The sequence below is a fragment of the Microtus oregoni genome, unplaced genomic scaffold, assembly GCF_018167655.1.
Source record: "Microtus oregoni isolate MIOR12 unplaced genomic scaffold, Mior012 000004F_ref0000308, whole genome shotgun sequence".
Taxonomy (NCBI): Eukaryota; Metazoa; Chordata; class Mammalia; order Rodentia; family Cricetidae; genus Microtus; species Microtus oregoni.
Genome location: NW_024543063.1, coordinates 23,999,638 through 24,008,662, shown reverse-complemented (window position 1 = coordinate 24,008,662; position 9,025 = coordinate 23,999,638).

Genomic DNA, 9,025 nt, shown 5'->3' with positions numbered 1-9,025 from the left:
AAGCCTCTCTTAGATGAGGCGCTTGCTTGCCTCTAGCAAGCAGAGTAGAACCGAGAAATTGCTGCTACCAAGAAACCAGGCACAATGCTTTCATTTTGTTCTAGAATTACTTCCCAAGCTGTCTCAGGCTTTATGTGGAAGCAGTTGTCCACGTGGGCGCCATATGTAGTAATAAGGGCGGCGGCGGGGATGCGTCCCCAACACCCCGGCCGCCTGCCCGGCTAGCTTATGCCCCGAAATAATTACACGGACACTGTATTCCTCCAAACACTGCCTGGCCCATTCTCTTCTAGGCTAATTCTCACATATTAATTTAGCCCACCTCTAATCATCTGTATGTAGCACCCCAAGGTGCACTTACCGGGGAGATTCCAGCCTAGTCCATCCTGGGTCGGAGCTTCATCCCGGGAGCGGGGCAGAGAGGTTGTGGAGTAAGGGGTACACTCATCCATTGCTGGTGGGAATGCAAACTTGTGCAACCACTCTGGAAAGCAGTGTGGTGGTTTCTCAGGAAATTCGGGATCAACCTACCCCTGGATCCAGCAATACCACTCTTGGGAATATACCCAAGAGATGTCCTATCATACAACAAAAGTATATGCTCAACTATGTTCATAGCAGCATTATTTGTAATAGCCAGAACCTGGAAACAACCTAGATGTCCTTCAATAAAAGAATAGATGAAGAAAGTGTGGAATATATACACATTAGAGTACTACCCAGCAGTAAAAAACAAGGACTTCTTGAATTTTGCATACAAATGGATGGAAATAGAAGACACTATCCTGAGTGAGGTAAGCCAGACCCAAAAATATGAACATGGGATGTACTCACTCATATTTGGTTTCTAGCCATAAATAAAGGACAGTGAGCCTATAATTCGCGATCCTAGAGAAGCTAAATAAGAAGGTGAATCCAAAGACAAACATATATGCATCCTCCTAAATATTAACCTTCATCAGGTGATGAAAGGAGACAGAGACAGAGACCCACATTGGAGCACCGGACTGAAGTCTCAAGGTCCAAATCAGGAGCAGAAGGAGAGAGAGCACGAGCAAGGAACTCAAGACCACGAGGGGTGCACCCACACACTGAGACAATGGGGATGTTCTATCGGGAACCCACTAAGGCCAGCTGGCCTGGGTCTGAAAAAGCATGGGATACAACCAGACTCGCTGAACATAGTGGACAATGAGGAATACTGAGAACTCAAGAACAATGGCAATGGGTTTTTGATCCTACTGCACGTACTGGCTTTGGGGGAGCCTAAGCAGTTTGGATGCTCACCTTACTAGACCTGGATGGAAGTGGGTGGTCCTTGGACTTCGCACAGGTCAGGGAACCCTGATTGCTCTTCAAGTTGATGAGGGAGGGGGACTTGACCGGGTAGGGGGAGGGAAATGGGAGGCGGTGGCGGGGACGAGGCAGAAATCTTTAATAAGTAAATAAATTAATAAAAAAAAGAAAGTTGATAGAAAAAAAAAGAAAAGCTGGCAAGAAACATGCTAAGCTAAAAATAAGCCTCTGTGTATGATTTATTTGGGAGCTGGGTGGTAGACCCCTCAAAAAGAACCGAAAGTGTAAAATACCACACAATATTTTGGTGTTCCAACTTGACAAACAAAACAAAACCCACAGTTCCTTTAAGAGGCGCTGATGTTCAACTAGGAGCACTAAATAGAAACTAGGAATGGCAAACTAAGTACTGGCATTCATAGCTAGAAAGGTTTATTATAGTTCTCAGTCAATCTCTGACCAGGGTACAAGTTTGGGGCTTGGCTTGAATTTGCAGAGGACCAAGATGTAGTTTAACTGACTCAAGTTTGCTTGTGCAGTCAAAAAAGGCTAATAGCTGCAGTAAGAGATCCAGACCAAAAACAAACTAACAAAAACCTCTAAATAGGTTCCAGTGTGTTTTACAATGTTTGTAGCTAAAGAAAGAAAGAAAATGGGTATAGGCAGTGATAGAAAGAAATAGATTAAAAATAATAGTCTTTAAAGAGACAATAAAAGTAATATAAAAGAAAAAGCAACAAAGATGGGAAATACACAGGGAGTCTGGATCCTGTATGCCACTGTGTTTATTTTGAATTTTTTGACTGTTTAAAAGCAAAGGACAGCTGCCAAGAGACCTGGGATGGAAAGAGGAACTGTTGAAGTAAACCAGCCTAGACATTTTGAGATTGCCTTAACTTAAAAAATTAAAAAAATGTATTTGTCAAATGGAAATCAAAATTCTTTGGAGAAGAGAGTTTTGCTTTTATTTCCACAGGAAACAAGAGGCTGTGGATTCATTCCAGGTTGATTTTGATCTGGTTTGATCAGGGGAGACCTCCTGAAACTTGACAGGTCATTTCTGCCAAGAAAGGTTATAACTTGTGTCCCCAGGACTTGATCATTATCTCAATTTTTCTCTCTGGTACCCTAAAGATGTCTTCACCTACATTCAGCAGGATACAGTCTAGAAAAAACAATGTCCAAAAGGGAGTGTGGGGGTCTTTGGTTATTTTCTGGGTCATGAAGGTTTGTTATATTTAGGTGAATATAGGATAAAAAGTCAGCTATTAATCAGATATTTTGACTGGTGTGGATTTTGGTTTGTGGGTACAAATTCAAAGTCAATTTTGTTACACTGTATATATGTTTTTATTCTTATTTAAAGGACTTTTGTATATTGATACCAATTTAAGGTTATTTTGTTACAAAATATTGTATATGTTTCTGTTCTTGTTTAAGGTATTGTACCTATGTAGTTCATTTAAAAATGCAAATTCTAGTTTTTGAAAACATTTTGATGAACTATTTAGGACAATCAAGAAACATGGGTTCACAGTTAGTCATCTATAACAATCAGGTATGTAGATAATGCTAGGTATGTTTTCCCTATCATATAGAGATAGATTTTAGACTGATGGTCTTCAAATATTTCAAATACTTACAGAATTTGACATTTAAAATGTTTTGTTAATTTATAGTTTTTTATGACAGTGAAGATATCTGCTCCTGGCAGTACCAATTGACTTCAAAGATGATGAGCATTGAAGAAACTCCTTATGGAGTTTGCTGTCATTGTGGCAAGATTAGCTATTTGGGCAAGAAGCTGCTCTTGCTTGAACTGTATGTTGTATAAACTGGACATGCAGGACCCACATGGAAGGAACCAGTGAACTTTGCTGGCCTGAAAAAGATGGGATGGTCCTTCAGGGTTCCTGCTTCACAGAAGAAATTGCCAGACATTCAATAGGACACAAAGCGGCTGACAAATGATCAATATAGGCAGGACAGTCTTTCAAGTTTCCTGCTTCATTGAAAAGTCTGCTAGATACATGAGGCCTTGAAGACTGATGATGGATGTTCCAACATTGCAAAAGAACTTTGGGTGACAGTCCAGGCAGTCAGATGTCTCTGTCATTTCTAGAATTTTTAAAAGTTATTTGCAATGCATGTTTTATTTAAGTAATATTATATCCTTCTGGTGTTTTTGATGGAGTTTAAGACTAGATAATTCAGTTTTTCTTAGATGTGATAGAAAGTAAGTTAGGCATAAAAATTTGGATTTTCTAAGGATAGATTATGGAGTATTTTTTTAAAATTTACAGACACAAATGAATTGGAATTCAGTATATTGTTAATGTAATCCTTACTTGATAATTGTTCTTATTGTATACAGTTTTATTATGTTAAAGTTAAAACTTTTTTTGTTTAGAAAGAAAAAAAGGGGAAACATTGGAATATTTTCAGGTGTGTGACTTTTGTTTATGCTGCATTTGTTTAACTCTGTGAAACTGTTACTGTGCCTGTTTAAAACACCTGATGGTCCTAATAAAGAGATCAATGGCCAGTAGCAAGACAGGAGCAAGGATAGGCAGTGCTAGCAGGCAGAGAGGAATAAATAGAAGGAGAATGAAAAGCGAGAGAAAAAAAGGACTCTAGCCATCCAGCCAGCCTCGGAGTAGAAGTGAAAGTAAGATTTACAGAAGTAAGAGAAAGGTAAAAGCCCAAAGGCAAAAGGTAGTGGGGATAATTTCAAGTTAGAAAATCTGGCAAGAAGCAAGCCAGTCTAAGGCTGGGTATTTGTAACTAAGAGTAAGCCTCTGTGTATAATTTATTTGGGAGCTGGTTAGTGGGTTCCTCAAAAAAAACAAAAGAAGGAGTGCCTGTCTGCCAGACAGGCCTGAAGATCCCTGCAAGGGAGAGCAGGCACCTTCAGCTTGTGCTGCAGGGTCTCCTGTGTTCTACTCGACCCCGCCCTGCTCCCCACATTAGCCCTTTTGTCCCCAGTGCCCTTGGGATACCAGGCGACCCTGTTTCAGTGCTGACAAGTTCCATCTGGATGGGTGAGTGTGTGCTATCCCAGAAGAGAGCACAAACCTCCCTCCCCCAACTACTGCTGCAAGGGTGCCTGTGTTACACACGACCCAGCCCCATCCCCGAAGCCTGCCCTGTTGTCGGTAAGGTCCTTGGCTCAGGAACAGTTTCTTGCTCCTGCACTAAGGCTACCCACCCAGAGGGGTGAGTGTCTGCCTGCCGGGCAGGCCTGAAATTCCCTGCAAGGGAGTGTGGGCACATTCAGCTTGTGCTGCAGGGTCTCCTGTGTTTTACTCGACCCTGCCCTGGTCCCCACATTAGCCCTTTTGTCCGTTGTGTCCTTGGGCTACCAGGTGTCCCTCTTTCAGTGCTGAGGAGTTCCATCCAGACAGGAACAGTTTCTGCGTCTACACTAAAGAGATCCACCCAGAGAGTCAGTCACGGCAAAGACAGGACCAAGACACCAGGCCTCTCCTGGCTCCATTAGAAGGAAGAGATGGGCAGGCGCCAATGTAAGAATTCCTCCAACAACCTGAAAGGCAACATGACATCACCAGAATCCAGGGATCCCGAAGTAAGAAGAATTAAACACCCAAATCCAGAAGAAAGAGAAGAAATAGACTTTATACGGAATTATATGAAAATAATAGAGGACCTTAAACAGGAGGTGAAAAACTGCCTTAGAGATGACAAAAAAAAGGTAGGAGAAATGAATAAATATCACAAAGATACCCATGAAAAACAAGAGAAACAAGAAAAAGCAATCAAAACAGATAAGGGAAACAGTTCAAGACTTGAAGAATGAAATGAAAGTAATGAAGAAAACACAAACCGAGGGCCAGCTGGATATGGAAAATCTGGGTAAATGAACAAGGAACCACAGAGACAAGAATTACCAACAGAATACAAGAGATAGAAGAAAGAATCTCAGACACTGAAAATACCATAGAGAAAATAAACGCACTGATCCAAGAAAACAACAAATCCAACAAATTCTCATCACAAAACATTCAGGAAATCTGGGACACAATGAAAAGACCAAACCTAAGAATAATAGGGGTAGAAGAAGGAAAAGAAGTACAGCTCAACAGTCCAGAAAATATATTTAATAAAATTATAGAAGAAAACTTTCCCAACCTAAAGAAAGATATTCCTGTGAAGGTTCAAGAAGCATACAGAACACCGAATAGACTGGATCAAAAACAAAATCCCCTCACCATATAGTAATCAAAACACAAAACATACATAATAAAGAAAGAATATTAAGAGCTGCAAAGGAAAAAGGCCAAGTTACTTATAAAGGTAAACCTATCACTCACACCTGCCTGACTTCTCTATGGCAAACATGAAAGCCAGAAGGTCCTGGATAGATGTACTTCAGAAACTAAGAGACCATGGATGCAAGCCCAGACTACTATACCCAGCCAAGCTTTCATTCACTATAAATGGAGAAAACAAAATTTTCCAGGATGAAAACAAATTTAAACAATATGTAGCCACAAATCCAGCCTTACAGAAAGTAATAGAAGGAAAATCACAAACTAAGGAGTCCAACAATGCCCATAATAACTCAGACCCTTCACCAGAACAACTCGAAGAAAGGAAACACACAAACTCTACTACCAAAAAAAATGACAGGAGTTAACAACCACTGGTCATTAATATCATTTAATATCAATGGACTCAACTCACCTATTAAAGGCACAGGCTAAGAGATTGGATACGAAAACAGGATCCAACATTCTGCTGTTTACAAGAAACACGCCTCAACCACAAAGACAGACATCTACTCAGAGTAAAGGGCTGGGAAAAGGTTTATCAAGCAAATGGGCCTAAGAAAAAGCAGGTGTGGCCATACTAATTTCTAACAAAGTTGACTTCAAACTTAAATCAATCAGAAGAGATGGAGAGGGACATTTTATACTCATAACAGGAACAATTCATCAGGATGAAGTCTCAATCCTGAATATCTATGCCCCTAATATAAAAGCACCCACGTACATAAAAGAAACATTGCTAAAACTCAAGGCAGCCATCAAACCGCACACACTAATAGTAGGAGACTTCAACACTCCTCTCTCACCAATGGACAGGTCAATCAGACAGAAACCTAACAGAGAAATAAGAGAATTAATGGAGGTAATGAATCAAATGGACTTAACAGACATCTATAGAACATTCCACCCAAAGAGGAAAGAATATACCTTCTTCTCTGCAGCTCATGCAACCTTCTCCAAAATTGACCACATACTCGGTAATAAAGCAAACTTCCACAGTTACAAAAAAATATTAGTAACCACCTGTGTCTTATCAGATCACCATGGATTAAAGTTAGAATTCAACAACAATGCTACCCCCAGAAAGCCTACAAACTCATGGAAACTGAACAGTCAACTACTGAACCACACCTGGATCAAGGAAGAAATAAAGAAAGAAATCAAAGTCTTCCTTGAATTCAATGAAAATAAAGAAAAAACATACTCAAACCTATGGGACACTATGAAAGCAGTGCTAAGAGGAAAGTTCATAGCACTAAGTGCCCACTTAAAGAAAACAGAGAAAGCACACATTGGAGACTTAACAGCCCACCCGAAAGCTCTAGAAAAAAATGAAGCAGACTCACCTAGGAGGAGTAGAAGACTGGAAATAATCAAACTGAGGGCTGAAATATACAAAATAGAAACACAGAAAACAATCCAAAGAATCAATAAAACAAAAAGATGGTTCTTAGAGAAAATCAACAATATTGATAAACCCCTATTTGATTGGTTAATCAAATGGCAAAGAGAGAATATGCAAATTAATAAGATCAGAAATGAAAAGGGACAAATAACCACAGACACAGAGGAAATTCAGAGAATCATTAGATCTTACTACAAAAGCCTGTATGCCATAAAACTGGAAAATGTAAAAGAAATGGACACTTTTTTAGATAAATACCATATACCAAAGTTAATCCAGGACCAGGTGAACAATCTAAATAGACCTCTTAGTCGCAAAGAATTAGAAGCTGTTTTCAAAAACCTCCCTACCAAAGAAAGCCCAGGTCCAGATGGTTTCAATGCAGAATTCTACAAGAATTTCCAAGAAGACCTAATACCTATACTCCTTAATGTATTTCACAATACAGAAACAGAAGAGTCATTGCTAAATTCCTTTTATGAAGCTACAGTTACCCTGATACCAAAACCAGACAAAGACCCAACCTAGAAAGAGAATTACAGGCCAATCTCACTCATGAACATCGACGCAAAAATTTTTAATAAAATACTGGCAAACCGAATCCAAGAACACATTAGAAAAATTATCCATTATGATCAAGTAGGCTTCATCCCAGAGATGCAGGGCTGGTTCAACATACAAAAATCTATCAATGTAATCCATCATATAAATTAACTGAAAGACAAAAACTATATGATCATTTCAATCGAAGCTGAAAAAGCATTTGACAAAATTCAACATCCCTTTATGATAAAGGTCTCAGAGAGATTAGGGATACAAGGCTCATACCTAAATATAATAAAAGCTATTTACAGCTAGCCAGCAGCTAACATCAAATTAAACAGAGAGAAACTCAAAGCCATCCCACTAAAATCAGGAACACGACAAGGCTGTCCACTCTCTCCATACCTCTTCAATATAGTGCTTGAAGTTCTAGCAATAGCAATAAGACAACATAAAGGAATCAAGGGGATTCGTATTGGAAAGGAAGAAGTTAAACTTTCGTTATTCGCAGATGATATGATAGTGTACATAAGTGACCCCAAAAAACTCTACCAAAGAACTTCTACAGCTGATAAACACCTTTAGTAATGTGGCAGGATACAAGATCAACTCCAAAAAATCAGTCGCCCTCTTATACACAAAGGATATGGAAGCAGAGGGGGGAATCAGAGAAGCATCACCTTTCATGATAGCCACAAATAGCATAAAATATCTTGGGGGTAACTCTAAAGATCTATTTGAGAAGAACTTTAAGTCTTTGAAGAAAGAAATTGAAGAGGATATCAGAAAATGGAAGGATATCTCTTGCTCTTGGATTGGGAGGATCAACATAGTAAAAATGGCAATCCTACCAAAGGCAACTTATAGATTCAATGCAATCCCCATCAAGGTCGCATCAAAATTCTTCACAGATATTGAGAGGACAATAATCAACTTTATATGGAAAAACAAAAACCCAGGATAGCCAAAACAATCTTAAACAATAAAGGATCGTCTGGAGGCATTACCATCCCTGACTTCAAACTCTATTACAGAGCTACAGTATTGAAAACAGCTTGGTATTGGCATAAAAACAAAGAAGTCGACCAATGGAATCAAATAGAAGACCCTGACTTTAACCCACAAACCTATGAACACCTGATTTTTGATAAAGGAGGTAAAAGTATACAATGGAAGAAAGAAAGCATCTTCAACAAATGGTGCTGGCATAACTGGATGTCAACCTGTAGAAGAATGAAAATAGATCCATATCTATCACCATGCACAAAACTCAAGTCCAAATGATCAAAGACCTCAATATCAGTCTGAACACACTGAACCTGATAGAAGAGAAAGTGGGAAGTACTCTACAACACATGGGCACAGGAGATCACTTCCTACGTATAACCCCAGCAGCACAGACATTAAGGGCAACATTGAATAAATGGGACCTCCTGAAACTGAGAAGCTTCTGTAAAGCAAAGGACACTGTCACGAAGACAAAAAGGCAACA